The sequence below is a fragment of the Salvelinus sp. IW2-2015 genome, linkage group LG20 (assembly GCF_002910315.2).
Source record: "Salvelinus sp. IW2-2015 linkage group LG20, ASM291031v2, whole genome shotgun sequence".
NCBI classification, from domain to species: domain Eukaryota; kingdom Metazoa; phylum Chordata; class Actinopteri; order Salmoniformes; family Salmonidae; genus Salvelinus; species Salvelinus sp. IW2-2015.
The window spans coordinates 13,978,115-13,993,339 of record NC_036860.1 but is presented as its reverse complement, the minus strand read 5'-3'; the positions used below and the strand labels follow the sequence as shown (position 1 = coordinate 13,993,339).

At 42.3% G+C, this 15,225-nt stretch overlaps 1 protein-coding gene and 2 long non-coding RNA genes across 3 annotated transcripts in view; 2 read left to right on the top strand and 1 right to left on the bottom strand.

The window, feature by feature from the left end:
• The window catches only part of taok2a (TAO kinase 2a), a 38,384-nt gene extending 37,476 nt beyond the window's left edge, over positions 1-908 (bottom strand). Inside the window, exon 1 of the mRNA XM_024011328.3 lies at positions 364-908. The gene's annotated coding sequence lies outside the window, so the exon portion shown is untranslated. The remainder of the gene's footprint in view (positions 1-363) is intronic.
• An 11,745-nt stretch (positions 909-12,653) lies between these two features.
• Positions 12,654-13,039, top strand: LOC139029561 (uncharacterized). Its single transcript, XR_011481865.1, has 3 exons — positions 12,654-12,739; positions 12,817-12,852; positions 12,950-13,039. It is a non-coding gene; the product is annotated as an uncharacterized lncRNA (long non-coding RNA).
• A 125-nt stretch (positions 13,040-13,164) lies between these two features.
• Positions 13,165-14,121, top strand: LOC139022662 (uncharacterized). The gene is made up of 3 exons (XR_011473729.1): positions 13,165-13,498; positions 13,776-13,887; positions 13,982-14,121. It is a non-coding gene; the product is annotated as an uncharacterized lncRNA (long non-coding RNA).
• The last annotated feature ends 1,104 nt before the right edge of the window (positions 14,122-15,225 follow it).

Here is a 15,225-nt window from a genome sequence, read left to right as displayed (position 1 = left end):
TCTATGCTCAAATAGTGGTTGTCATTGAGATAGCTAGCTAGTTATCCACATTGGACTATGTCATAATTATAGATGGATAATGTTTTTGGGCTCAGGCATGTCAATGTCAGCTGAGTTTAGCATGTTGGCTAATTAACTATCAATGGATGTCTGCAAACACCATACCGTCGTTAGTTTAGTAAGCTAGTTAGCTATGCCTTGCCAGCAATGTCAGTTAGCTAACTAGCTGGCCAGTCAATTGATATGAAAACTATTCTGATGCTAAATACGCGCTAAGGCCAGAATCGGAAACTGGCTAACTAGCGCCAAGATGGACGGCTAGTTAGCTAGCCATCATTGTTGATAATAAATTGCAACACTTACCACGGCTTGTTATGATCCCGCTCTACCTACAGAAGAAGAAAAAAATCTCCAATATCCGTAGCTAGTAACCTTAGCGGTGGTCTCTTCAATGGGGGGGTGGTCTCAAATCGACGTACGATGCATTGTCATCGATTTCCTTCTCACATACATCCGACGACGAATTTGATTTGTTCTCAATTTCCTAGGCTAGCTATCGGTAGGGCTGAGCAGAAGCTAGCTAGCTTAGCTAGCTGTCTGACTAGCTACTTAATCCGTCCCGAACTGGTGAGCCACTAGCCAGTTAGCTTAGCTGGCTAGCTACTAGCTAACGTTAGCTGTATACGGGGTGCGGCTGGTCTTCTTCCACCTCGCTTGCTCCCCTTCCTTTCATATCGTATTGTATCACTACATCCGTCTTTCCGTCAAGTTCCAAAAATGTCTAATATGCTTCTCCCCGTCAGTGTTTTTCTGTCTCACACCTTTTTTTTGTTCAGAAAAAAAACCCAAGATGGCTGTGAGTGGGGCGGGAGCCATGCGGAAACCGGAAGTAACGCACATGGTTGTCAAATATTTTTTATGACTAAATCTCATTGTTCTATCTGTGTGGGTGTCTTCTTCTTCTTCTTCTTGTCCGCTTCCGGCACACTAGACGCTGTAATGCGTATCGCTGCCTTTCTCAGGCTGGAGAGTGAAATATACACTTATCTAAATAGCCTCACACCCGTAGGTGCAGGCAGGTGGACTAAAGAAACCACAACTTGCTATTTCACTCTGCCTGTCATTTGTGAAAATAGTTACAAGTAAAAATGTGATTACACCTTACACCCAACTCAGTCAGCTCACCGAAAAAGGAGGAGTGGCGCACGGTCTAGTGGCGTCACTACAGACACCCTGGTTCAGGCTGACTGAGGCTGTATCACAACTGGCCGTGATTGGCAGTCCCGTAGGGAAGCACACAATTGGCCCAGCGTCATTGTAAATAAGAATTTGCTCTTATTTACGTCTGGTCACGCCTGAATGACGTGCCCAGAGTAAACTGCCTGTTGCTCAGGCCAAGAAGCCAGTAGGAATTAATTGGATTCTACAGTATTTCAAGGACAAAATTACATGTATTTAAGTATTTCTTTGTTGTAGTGGGGATAGTAACAGAAGTACTAAATTATACTTTAAGGAAAATGTTTATGTTTTTCTAATATTTAGTTTTAGCTCATGATTTAAAAGCATGCACTTAGGTGTCTAATAGAATAAAAACAAACATATATTTCATAAATATAGCTATAGTTTCCTAAATATTTTTTACACTGATGGGGGAGTTCCAAGACAGAGTCGTGATGGCTTCAAAACAGCTCCCCCAGTCAGTCAGTCATCTAGTGTATACATTTGACTTTATCCACATTTTGTTACGTTACAGTCTTATTCTAAAATTGATTTAAAAAACATTTAAAAACTCAGCAATCTACACATAATACCCCATAATACCCCAAAGCGAAAACAGGTTTTTAGATAATTTTTTTTTTTAACTTTTTTATTTTTAACTTCTTTACAGTATTCAGACCCTTTGCTATGAGACTTGAAACTGAGCTCCGGTGCATCCTGTTTCCATTGATCATCCTTGACTATTTACATTTTTTTGTTAGGTTACAACCTTAATCTAACATTTAATAAATCGTTTTTTCCCCTCATCAATCTACACACAATACCCCATAATGACAAACCAGAAACAGGTTTAGAAATTTGGGCTGATTTATAAAAAAAATAATAATAATGGAAATATCATATTTACATAAGTACTCAGACCCTTTACTCAGTACTTTGTTGAAGCACCTTTGGCAGCGATTACAGTCTCGGACGTCTTGGGTATGACGCTTAAAGCTTGGCACACCTGTATTTGGAGAGTTTCTCCCATTCTTCTCTGCAAATCCCCTCAAGCTCTGTCAGGTTGGATGGGTAGAATTGCTGGACAGCAATTTCAGGTCTCTCCAGAGATGTTCGATCGGGTTCAAGTCCAGGCTCTGGCTGGGCCACTCAAGGACATTCAGAGACTTGTCCCGAAGCCACTCCTGCTTTGTCTTGGCTGTGTGTTTAGGGTCGTTGTCTTGTTGGAAGGCGAACCTTCGCCCCAGTCTGAGGTCTTGAGCAGGTTTTCATCAAGGATGAAGCTGAAATAAATCCCCACAGCATGATGCTGCCACCACCATGCTTCACTGTAGGGATGGTGCCAGATTTTCTCCAGATGTGACGCTTGGCATTCAGGACAAAGAGTTCAATCTTGGTTTTGTCAGACCAGAGAATCTTGTTTCTCATCGTCTGAGAGACTATAGGTGCCTTTTGGCAAACTCCAAGTGGGCTGTCATGTGCCTTTTACTGAGGACTGGCTTCCGTCTGGCCACTCTACCATAAAGGCCTGATTGGTGAAGTACTGCAGAGATAGTTGTCCTTCTGGAAGGTTCTCCCATCTCCACAGAGGAACACTAGAGCTTTCTCAGAGTAACCATCGGGTTCTTGGTCACCTCCCTGACTAAGGCCCTTCTCCCACAATTGCTCAGTTTAGCCGGGCGGCCAGCTCTAGGAAGAGTCTTGGTGGTTCCAAACTTCTTCCATCTAAGAATGATAGAGGCCACTGTGTCCTTGGGGACCTTCAACGCTGCATACTTTTTTGGTACCCTTCCCCAGATCATGACATGCACTTCCAACTGTGGAACCTTATATAGACATGTGTGTGCCTTTCCAAATCATGTCCAATCAATTGAATTCACCGCAGGTGGACTCCAATCAAATTGTAGAAACATCTCAAGAATGATCAATGGAAACAGGATGCAGCTTACCTCAATTTTGAGTCTCATAGCAAAGGGTCTGAATACTTATGTAAATAAGGTATTTCTGTTTTTTTATTGGTATAAATTAGCAAAAATGAATAAAAACCTGTTTTTGCTTTGACATTATGGGGTATTGTGTGTAGATTGTAGAGGATTTTTTTAAACAATTTTAGAATAAGACAAAATGTGGAAAAAGTCAATAGGTCTGAATACCTTCCAAAGGCACTGTACATGTAGGTAGGGGAAAAGTGACTATGTTTAGATAATAAACAGCAAGTAGCAGCAATAGAAAAATAGGGGGGGGGTGTCAATGCAAATAGTCGTGGTAGCCATTTGATTAATTGTTCAGCAGTCTTATGCCTTGGGGATAGAAGCTGTTAAGGAGTATTTTGGACCTAGACTTGGCACTCCGGTCCCAGTAGCAGAGAGAACAGTCTATGACTTGGGTGGCTGGAGTCTTTGACAATTTTTTGGGCCTTCTTCTGACACCGCCTAGTATAGAGGTCTTGGATGGCAGGAAGCTTGGTCCCAGTGATGTACTGCTGGGCCATACGCACTACCCTCTGTAGTGTCTTGCGGTCAGATGCCGAGCAGTTGCCATACTTTTCACGTTTCAGGGAAGACCCAGATGCAGACAGTGTCGAAGTAACAAAAGTTTATTACTAGAACTGGGGGCAGGCAAAACGAGAGGTCAGGGGCAGGCAGAGGTGAGTAATCCAGATCAGAGTCCAAAAGGTACAGAACTGCAGGCAGTTTCAGGGTCAGGGCAGGCAGAGGTCAATAATCCAGTGTGGTGTGACAAGGTACAGAATGGCAGGAAGGCTCAGGGTCAGGGCAGGAAGAATGGTCAAAACCGGGAAAACAGGAACTAGAAACAGACAGGAGCAAGCGGAGAAACGTTGGTAGGCTTGCCAAACAAAACGAACTGGCAACAGACAAACAGAGATCGCAGGTATAAATACACTGCACAAAGACAGGTGAAACAGATCAGGGTGTGACAATACCAGCCGATGATAAACTGGTTAGGATGCCCTCGATGGTGCATCTGTAGAACTTTGAGGATTTGGGGACCCATGCTAAATCCTTTCAGTCTCCTGAGGGGGAATTGGCGTTGTCGTGCCCTCTTCACAACCATCTTGGTGTGTTTGGACCATGATAGTTTGTTGATGTGGACACCAAGGAACTTGAAGCTCTTGACCCACTCCACTACAGCCCCATCAATGTGAATGGGGGCGTGTTTGGCCCTCCTTTTCCTGTAGTTCACGATCAGCTCCTTTGTCTTGCTCACATTGAGGAAGAGGTTGTTGTCCTGGCACCACACTGTCAGGTCTCTGACCTCCTCCCTATAGGCTGGCTCATCGTTGTTGGTGATCAGTTCTTCCACTATTGTGTCGTCAGCAAACTTAATGATGGTGTTAGAGTCGTTCTTGGCCACGCAGTCGTGAGTGAAAAGGGAGTACAGGAGGGGACTAAGCACACCTCCCTGAGGGGCCCCCGTGTTGAGGATCAGCGTGGCGGTTGGGTTGTTGCCTGCCCTTACCACCTGGGGGGGTTTGTCAGGAAGTCCAGGATTCAGTTGCAGAGCGAGTTGTTTAGTCCCAGAGTACTTAGCTTAGTGATGAGCTTTGTGGGCACTATGGTGTTGAACGCTGAGCTGTAGTCAGTATTCTCGCATAGTTGTTCCTTTTGTCCAGGTGGGAAAGGGCAGTGTGTAGTGGAATTGAGATTGTGTCATCTGTGGATCTGTTGGGGCGGTATGCAAATTGGAGTGGTTCTAGGGTTTCCTGGGATGATGGTGTTATATGAGCCATGACCAGCCTTTCAAAGCACTACATGGCTACAGATGAGAGTCCTACGGGGCGGTAGTCATTTAGGCAGGTTACCTTGGCATTCTTCTGCACATGGGAGTATGGTGGTCTGCTGAAACATGTAGATATTACAGACTCAGTCAGGGAGAGGTTGAAAATGTCAGTGAAGACACTTGCCAGTTGGTCCACGCATGCTTTGAGTACACGTCCTGGTAATCCGTCTGGCACAGCATTAATTTAAACCAACATAACTGGAGACAGGCAATATCAAATCAAATCCAATTCTATTGGTTACATATGTTGTTAGCATATGTTAATGCAAGTGTAGCGAAATGCTTGTGCTTCTAGTTCCGACAGTGCAGTAATATCTAACAAGTAATCTAACAAATTCACAAAGACTACCTTATACACACAAAGGGATGAATAAGGATATGTACGTATAAATATATGGATGAGCGATGGCCGTGCGGCATAGGCAAGATGTGGTATATGGTATAGAATACAGTTTATACATATGAGATGAGTAATGTAGGATATGTAGACATTATTAAAGTGGCGTTATTTAAAGTGACTAGTGATACCTTTAATTAAATCAATTTATTAAATGTATTAAAGTGGCCAGAGAGACTAGACTGTATGTTGGCAGCAGCCACTCTATGTTAGTGATGGCTGTTTAACAGTCTGATGGCCTTGTTTTTCAGTCTCTCGGTCCCAGCTTTGATGCACCTGTACTGACTTTGCCTTCTGGATGATAGCGGGGTGAACAGGCAGTGGCTCTGGTGGTTGTTGTCCTTGATTATATTTTTAGCCTTCCTGTGACATCGGGTGCTGTAGGTGTCCTGGAGGGCATGTAGTTTGCCCCCGGTGATGCGTAATGCAGACCACACTACCCTCTGGAGAGCCTTGCGATTGTGGGCAGTGCAGTTGCCCTACCAGGCGGTGATACAGCCCGACAGGATGCTCTCGATTGTGCATCTGTAAAAGTTTGTCAGGGTTTTAGGTGACAAGACAAATTTCTTAAGCCTCCTGAGGTTAGAGGCGTTGTTGCCTGTGATGTGTACGCCGAGGAACTTAAAACTTTCCACCTTCTGCTACTTTCCCCGCTACAAAAAAATACTTTGAATTTGGTTCTTTAAACATTTAAATGAAATACTGTAGAATTACATTTATTCCTACGGAGGACTGCTTTTCTGAAGAGTGCCAATATGGCAGACCAGTAGCTTCAAAACCTCTCAATGGCCAATACATAGCATCAGCAATCCAGAGTTTATATACTGTACATCATTGGCATGTCAGGGTGGGAAATGTGAATTGGACCAAGTTGGAGGTAATAATGCATTTAGGTTATAGTTTGAGATGCATGAATACATTAAACAGAATGTAAGCTCGTGAGATCCGGATGGTCCGTACGAGGCTATGAATACACTACACCAAAAGCTTGATGTCTGTTTTAACACAAATTTCTTCTACGTAGTAATGACTTATTTTCACTACTTGTTCAATTTATTTGATGGTTTAATCTATGCAAATAAATTACATGAATTGATAGTTCACCTCTGTTTTATTCTATTCTGTAATAGGGTATATTGTAACCATGTGTTCAAGCTAACCAAATCAAAGTTTATTTATGATACAGCATAGTATAAGCTACATAATAAAATGAAATGCCTACTTGCAAAGATATTAAGCTATATGTAGGCCTATTTGTATTTACATTAGTACCTTCAGAAAGTATTCACACCTCTTTACTTTTTCCACATTTTGTTGTGTTACAGCCCGAATAAAATGTTGATTAAATCAAGAGTTTGTGTCACTGATCTACAAACAATAACCCATAATGTCAAAGTGGAATTTTGTTTGTAGAAATTTGTAGAAATGAATCAATTTAAAGATGAAATGCCTGAGTCAATAAGTATTCAATCCCTTTATTATGGTAAGCCTAATTAAGTTCAGGAGTACAAATGTGCTTAACAATTCTCCTAATAAGATGCATGGACTTATTCCGTGTTCAATAATAGTGGTAAACATGATTTTTGAATGACTACTCCATCTCTGTACCCCACACATGCAATTCATTATCTGTAAGGTCCCTCAATCAAGTACTGAATTTCAAGCACAGATTCAACCACAAAGACCAGGGAGGTTTTTCATTGCCTCGCAAAGAAGGGCACCGATTGGTAGATGTGTAAAAATAAAGAAAGCAGACGCTGTATAACCCTTTGAGCATGGTGAAGTTATTAATTAGGCTTTGGATGGTGTATCAATATAGAGTCACTACAAAGATACAAATGACCTTCCTAACCCAGTTGCTGGAGAGGAAGGAAATTAGGCCAATGGTAACTTCAGAATAGTTACAGAGTTTAATGGATGTGATATGAGAACTGAGGATGGATCAACTACATTGTAATTACTCTTCAATACTAACCTAATTGACAGAGTAAAAAGAAGGAAGCCTGTACAATTATTTTTTTATTCCAAAACATGCATCTTGTTTGCAACAAGCCACTTAAGTAATACTGCAAAAATGTGGCAAAGAAATTAACTTTTTGTCTTGAATACAAAGCATTATGTTTGAGGCAAATCCAACACAACACTTCACTAAGTACAACTCTTCATATTTTCAAGCATGGTGGTGGCTGCTTCATGTTATGGGTATGTTTGTCATCGGCAAGGACTAGGGAGTTATTTAGGATAAAAAGATACAGAAATACAACTATAAGCATTTGACAGAGCTTGAATCATTTAAAAAAGAATAATGGGCAAACTTTGCACAATCCAGGTGTGGAAAGCTCTTAGTGACTTACCCAGAAAGATTCACAGCTGTACTTGCTGCCAAAGGTGCTTCTACTAAAAGTATTAACTCAGGGGTGTGAATACTTCTGTAAACGAGATATGTCTGCATTTAATTCTCAATAAATTTGCACAAAAAAACCCAACATGTTTTCAAGTTGATATTATGGGTTATTGTGTTTAGATGGGTGAGAAAAACATATATTTAATACATTTTGAATTCAGGCTGTACCACAACAAAGTGTGGAATAATCCAAGGGCAATGTTCCCTCTAAACTGCGTGCACATAGCCCCGAGACTGTTTCCCTGGGACTGCTGTGTAGACATATTAGCCCACAGAGAGAAGTACGAGATTCAACTTCACTACATTTTTTTGCAGTGGTAACCAACTGGTTGATCGCGATCAACTGACTGATCTTCGAAGGCATTCCTATTCGATCGCTAAACATTTCTGTAAAAAACCCAACGATAAAGCCATGTGTGCCTATTACATTTTTTTTAGTCTCGGGCTGTTGACGGTAGGTGCACATTCTGCTGCCCTGTCAGCCGCCTGTTAGGCGAACTGTTGCAAACGCTGGCCAATCGGATGGCTCAGATGACCATGTTTGCTGTAACGTAGCAAGCATAAAAGAAAGCTACAGCAAAATTGATACTGAAATTTCAAAACCATGACTAGAGAGAAACTGTCAACGAATACAGCAAAGAGATTCTGTTTTTATGAGTAGGTTCATGTTTAAGTTCTTACTTAGCACTGTCAACACTTCGTATTCAACACTTTTATAAGCCATAAAAATGTGAATTTTTCCTATTTCCACTCAGTGCTACAAATGGCATTGGAGCATTAATGAATGAGTGGGAAAGTGTATCTATAGGCTTGCGTTGTTGTTATTATTAGCAGCTTGAGTCTTTTTTAATATGGAGGAATATTTCACTTTCTGTCACGCCTGTTCCCGCTCTCCCTCTCTGACGCTCGAGGGTGCCAGGCTGCCCTTCATTACACACACCCCTGTCACCATCATTACATTTACATTACATTTAAGTCATTTAGCAGACGCTCTTATCCAGAGCGACTTACAAATTGGTGCATTCACCTTATGATATCCAGTGGAACAACCACTTTACAATAGTGCATCTAACTCTTTTAAGGGGGGGGGTTAGAAGGATTACTTTATCCTATCCTAGGTATTCCTTAAAGAGGTGGGGTTTCAGGTGTCTCCGGAAGGTGGTGATTGACTCCGCTGACCTGGCGTCGTGAGGGAGTTTGTTCCACCATTGGGGTGCCAGAGCAGCGAACAGTTTTGACTGGGCTGAGCGGGAACTGTACTTCCTCAGAGGTAGGGAGGCGAGCAGGCCAGAGGTGGATGAACGCAGTGCCCTTGTTTGGGTGTAGGGCCTGATCAGAGCCTGAAGGTACGGAGGTGCCGTTCCCCTCACAGCTCCGTAGGCAAGCACCATGGTATTACGCGCAGCAGCACTCATTGGACTCACCTGGACTCCTTCCCTTTGTTAATTGCCCCGACTATAACTGTCTAATCCTCTGTTTGTTCCCTGTGTCAGCATTAATGTTGTTATGTGTTCATGTCCAGACGCTGTCCTGTCCCATGTCCGTTGATATTAAATGTTCACTCCCTGTACCTGCTTCTCGTCTCTACCAGCGTTGATCCTTACACTTTCTCTGTTCATAGGAGTAACCAGTGGTTTAAATAACTTAAGTAAAAATACTTTAAAGTACGACTTAAGTATGTTTTTTGTGGTATCTGTACTTTACTATTCATATTGTTGACAACTTTTTCTTTAACTCTACTACATTCCTAAAGAAAATGATGTACTTTTTACTCCTTACATTTTCCCTGACACCCAAAAGTACTCGTTACATTTTGAATGATTAGCAGGACAGGAAAATGGTCCAAATCACCCACTTACCAAGGGAACATCCCTGGTCATTCCTACTGCCTCTGATCTGGCGGACTCATTAAACACAAATGCTTCGTTTGTAAATTATGTTTTGAGGCGGACCCGCAGTCTGCAGCACTCTCCCTCCGCTGAGACTGATCATCAGATGCAGGCACCATCAGCACAATAAAGTCAAAATGTCACGTCCTGACCATAGAGAGTCCTTATTTTCTATGGTGGAGTAGGTCAGGGCGTGACTGGGGGGTTAGTCTAGTTTATATTTTCTATGTGGGGTTCTAGTTTTGTTTTCTATGTTGGTGTTTGCTATGATTTCCAATTAGAGGCAGCTGGCTATCGTTGTGTCTAATTGGGGATCATATTTAAGTAGCATTTTTCCACCTGTGTTTTGTGGGATATTGTTTATGTGTAGTTGTATGTCAGCATGCCATTGTCAGTTCGTTATTGTTTTGTTATGTGGTTCACTTACTTTAAATAAAGATGTGGAACCCAGATCATGCTGCACGTTGGTCTGAGTATGCTTCCAGTTCGTACGAACGTGACACAAAATGAAAAGCAAGTTATTTAAATGTATGCTCACTCAGCAGTGCTTCACAAGTAATACAACAACAGATATATTACTGGTGTGATCATATAGCCTACCTCAAATTTTGAAATATAATTTTCAAAAATGACCCGAACAACAATGCATTGGCAGGGCAAACCTCATTGCTGTAGTACTGGTTTTAATTGGTTAATGCTGCATATGCTTCCTTTTTTTAAGTCTGAGTGGTAGATCTTGGCTTGCATTTTGACTCGAAGTGATCTTGACTCAGAAAAGGTTGGTGACCACTGTTCTAGAGTTTTCCCTGTTCTTAACTATGAAGTTGTTTATGTTCTTAGCTTCATCCTTTTTATTTATTGAAGCTTGTTTACTGCATTTCTACACAATATTTTCACTCAAATTATATTTGGAGAACAGCAAAATGCTAAAATAAACTAGATGTACTCCAGCCATTATCACTGCACCAAATACCCATTGTTTCAGACTCCTAATTATCCTTACACCTCTAAAGACTCTAGCCACTTCCATGCCAGTCGGAGGAACTTACGTGTTTTATCTCTGAACACCCAAAAGCTTGTTTCTCCACCGACTTTTGGGGTGTTAACAACACTTGGTGGAGACTAGAGATCCTGACTGCCAACATGTCCAGCCTGAGACATGCCATTAAGTTATCCTCACACCTCACCATTGTTACAGTATGAAGGAAGTTAGAGGTAGTTTCGCAAGCCAATGCTCGTTAGTGCAATGACTGGCTGTGCAGGTGCTGGAGGAGTGCCCTGCTGTAGCTGCTGCTGTTGTTGGAATAGTTGAGCTACTGGGGCCTGTTGCACAAAAGTAGAATTAAGACATCCGGGATAAATGACTCAGCTGAGCTCAATGAAGCCAAAACATGGGCGTCCAGGCTTAATTGGTTGCACAAAGACCAAGCCAGGATGAGCAGACACGGATTCATTAAGCCAGGTGAAACCAATCCTGGATAGGTGCGCGCTCACGGCTCACTCAAATAGACCCCGCCACAGATCACAGATTAACTGATTTACCATGGCAACTAGAGCCGCGTACTTTTCCCCGTCGGAAGCACAAATCCTCATGGAGGCATACGAGGAGGTAAAAGATATAATTAAGAAGAAAGGCAACACCGCCACAGTGATAAAGCAAAGAGAAAAAGCGTGGCAAAGTATTGCAGACCGCCTGAATGCGTAAGTAGTGCACAATTACKCACTCACCGCTCCGCTGAAACATCACAATTACAATTCAAATATTTKATTCACATCTCCAAAAATGCAGTTGTAKTGTAATTATGAAACGGTTAAATTTTTWATTGAAATGCACTGCAGATATGAGTGAAATTGTGTAAAGTAACTCCATCACACTGTATAAAGCTATGATAAATTTTGATATTTTTACTGAAAACAAGACAAAAATACCAAGTAATTTTTTGCAGTGTGACTCCATTAAATGTGTGTGTGTGTGTGTGTGTGTGTGTGTGTGTGTGTGTGTGTGTGTGTAGATTAAACATGAACGGGCCAAAACGGACATGGCAGCAGGTCAAAATCAAATACAAGAACATTCTGCAGAATGGTATGGTCCCTGACTAATATTTAACAAAGCACAAGCATYTATTGTACCCAGAAGGTGCCTGCTCACACATTGTCTGTACTGTTTTAGCAGTGAAAAAGAATACCCACAGACAAGGCACGGGTGGTGGGTCACCAAAGGCTGACCTTACCCCAGCAGAGGACATGGCCTTGGAGCTAAATAAAGGCAGGCCCGTCTTAGAGGGGATCCCTGGGGGGAAAGAGACGAGCATAGGTTCCTCCCAAGATGCCACCCGCTTCATTCAAGGTATGTCCTTCCATCTCTACATGGGATACAACCACATTCATATTGAATCAATTTGGACTGTCTACTTTGGTTTACCTATTGCTTGCAGTGTCTGGCAGCACTGTGTTCCTGTTAGAGCCACCAGCACAAGCACCAGACGATGCTGATCCAGTGAGTACTCCATCAAAGGCATACTGTAGGCCTGGCATGTCTTGTCTACTAGCTTCAATATGAATCCGATTAAATGTATAGGGTGAAGGCCCCAGTGCAGCAGCAACAGCACATGATGGAGACGATGATGAGGAGGAGACCATCTCTCTGGATTCCAGAAGGCATGAGTATCATGTTAAGACTGTGAAAGTACTATTTACTCTACAATGGTGAGGGTCCTCATCAAATCAAAAAATCTAATTTCTTTTACAGGACCCAGATGCTATACAGTGGGAAAACCAGCCTGGCAACATAGTGCGTATTAATAAAAGGACACCACATCCTGCCAAATTCCAGCTGCGCTAATTGTATTGTGTTCACAGAGCTCACAAGCTACAGAAGTTGTATGGCAACCACCTTCGGCGCCAAATAGAACTGGCAGACATAGACATTCAGTACAAGAGAAAAAGATGGAAAATCTTGCACTGGAGTCCGAAATAAAAAAGAGGACAATTAGGAAACTGGACCTTGAAATAAAAAAACTTGAGAGGGAGGTGAGATATGCCTTCAATGTACACTGTATGCTAACTGTACCACAAATGTATTAATCATTATTTTCTTTTCCTCCCAGCTCCAAGAAGATGACACAGCTCAAAATAAAAATGAGGTATATTCTCGTAAAGTCAAGTGAGCCATGACATATGAGCTCTTATTGTGAGCACACAGGACGGTGGCATCTTTCTAAGGTTTTTTTATTTTCCCAGCAATCAGTACAACCAAGTCATCGTTATAAGGCATCGCCCTCTTTTGCCCACCCCCCAGCACCAGGTGTGGCCACTAGCCTATATGAAGGCCCAAAATTGGGTGTTCCTTTCTGCTCTGACAAGGCATGCCCATTCGTGCGAGATGTGGTGGATGAAGAAGCACTTGTGCTGAGGAGAGCCTTCAGGCGAGAAGGTCTTCAGGACCGGTTGGACCCACTGGCCTTCCCTGATGACCATCTATATGAAAGATACAGGTTTTCTGCAGATGGCATCAGGTATCTTGCAGACTACTGGGTCCCAGGATTAAGCACCGCACTGCACGGAGCCATGCACTGAGTGTGGAGCAAATGGTTTGTGTGGCCTTGCGCTTTTTTGCTAGTGGAGCCTTCCTGTACTCAGTGGGGGATGCAGAACAGCTGAACAAGGCCACAATTTGCCGCACAATAAGGAGTGTGTGTTCTGGCTATCAAAGCATTAGCAGATGTCTTCATCTCCTTCCTGGCCACAGAAGACTCTGTGACATCAAAGAGGAGTTCTATAGGATTGCAGGTAAGAGGATCTACAAATTACAGGACAACTGTTAACACATAGTAGGATACTCATTACTTTGTGTGACAGGTCCCCCAATGTCATTGGTGCAGTGGACTGCACCACATAAGGATAAAAGCCCCCTCAGGTGCCCATGAGGCGATTTGGTGAATAGGAAATCCTTTCACAGCATTAATGTTCAGGTGAACATAACTTTTTGATATTGTCCATTGACGAACACTCTGCATTGCCAGTGATGTGCATTGATTGTGTAATATTCCTCATCTTATGATTTCAGATGGTCTGCAATGCTGACTGTGTGATCAGCAATGTTGTGGCAAAATGGCCTGGCTCAGTCCATGACTCCAGAATCTTTCGGGCCTCTGAAATCTATCAGTGCCTATCACAAGGTAAGCCACACAACCCCTATTTATAACCATCATGGCTGTGTCAAGAATATCACTGTGTTTATGAGGTAGTAATGATGAGATTTTGTGTTGACAGGTGAATTCTCTGGTGTGTTGCTGGGAGACAGGGGTATGGCTGCCAGCCTTTTCTCCTGACACCTTTCACAGACCCCCAGGAAGCACAGCAGGCCTACAACCATGCCCATGCCAGGACCAGGGCCAGAGTTGAAATGACCTTTGGCTCCTGAAGGCACGCTTTCACTGCCTTCACAAATTAGGGTCAGCCCTGTTAGGGCATGTGATATTACTGTGGCTTGTGCTGTCTCCACAATGTGGCCTGCCTGAGGAAGGAGAGGCCCCCAGAGTGCCACCAGCCATGGACTGGGACAATCCGGCAATCTTCCCTGATGACGACAGTGGTCGGCTGCTGAGGGACCAATATGTGTTGAATTATTTTAGTTAGTATGTGTGCTTTCAATTTTGGTTAAATATGTCCTGCGGTGGCAGAGGAATTTGGGTTTTTTTGGGTTCGTTTTTTGACGAATTTGGCCTCTTATGATGTTTGTGCGGTATACTGTGTGTAATACAAGGCTGCAGGGAGGCACTGCATCCATTCATTTGTCTGTTCAGTTGATGTGTATGGATTTGTCCTGCATTTATTTTAGTGTGCAGACATGCAGGGTGTGTTATATACAGACCTTTGAATGTGTATGTATCATATTTGTTTAATATGCTTGGATTCTGTGCTTTCCATCTTGTAGAGTCACTGTGACTTCAGTTTCGAAAGGAGCTGATGTACCTGCTTTGTTTTGTCCTTATTCAATAAAGGAACATAATGTTACACATTGTGTTTTTATATTCATATGGAATGTGTATTTGTTTATATGACAGAGTACTAGGGCCACACTGAAGAAAAGGATAAAGTCATAATTTATGAGGCTGGTTCTTTCTGCAGAAAAGCTACATATTGTTTACAGTTTTGATACTTATGACAATGTGATACTTAATATTCTGGCACATCAGCATGTCTTTGTTTATGAACCATATAGAGTACAATTTCACGAATGCCCCACATCTGTCATTTTAACAACTGTCCTCCTTTAAAACAACTGTTACAATATTATGACTTGTGTTTTTTTCCCTCTGTGGCCCTAATATTCTATCATTTATATATAGCCTTATAGTCTATGGAAACTGTAAATTATCTAATGATAGCAACATCATCTAAAAATCATTTTTTATCCAAAATCATTGAAATTAATGATCACAAACGTTTAAATAATACAGTGGGTCTAGTTATATGTGATAACAATGTATAGTGAGCAGTGAAATAACTATTGG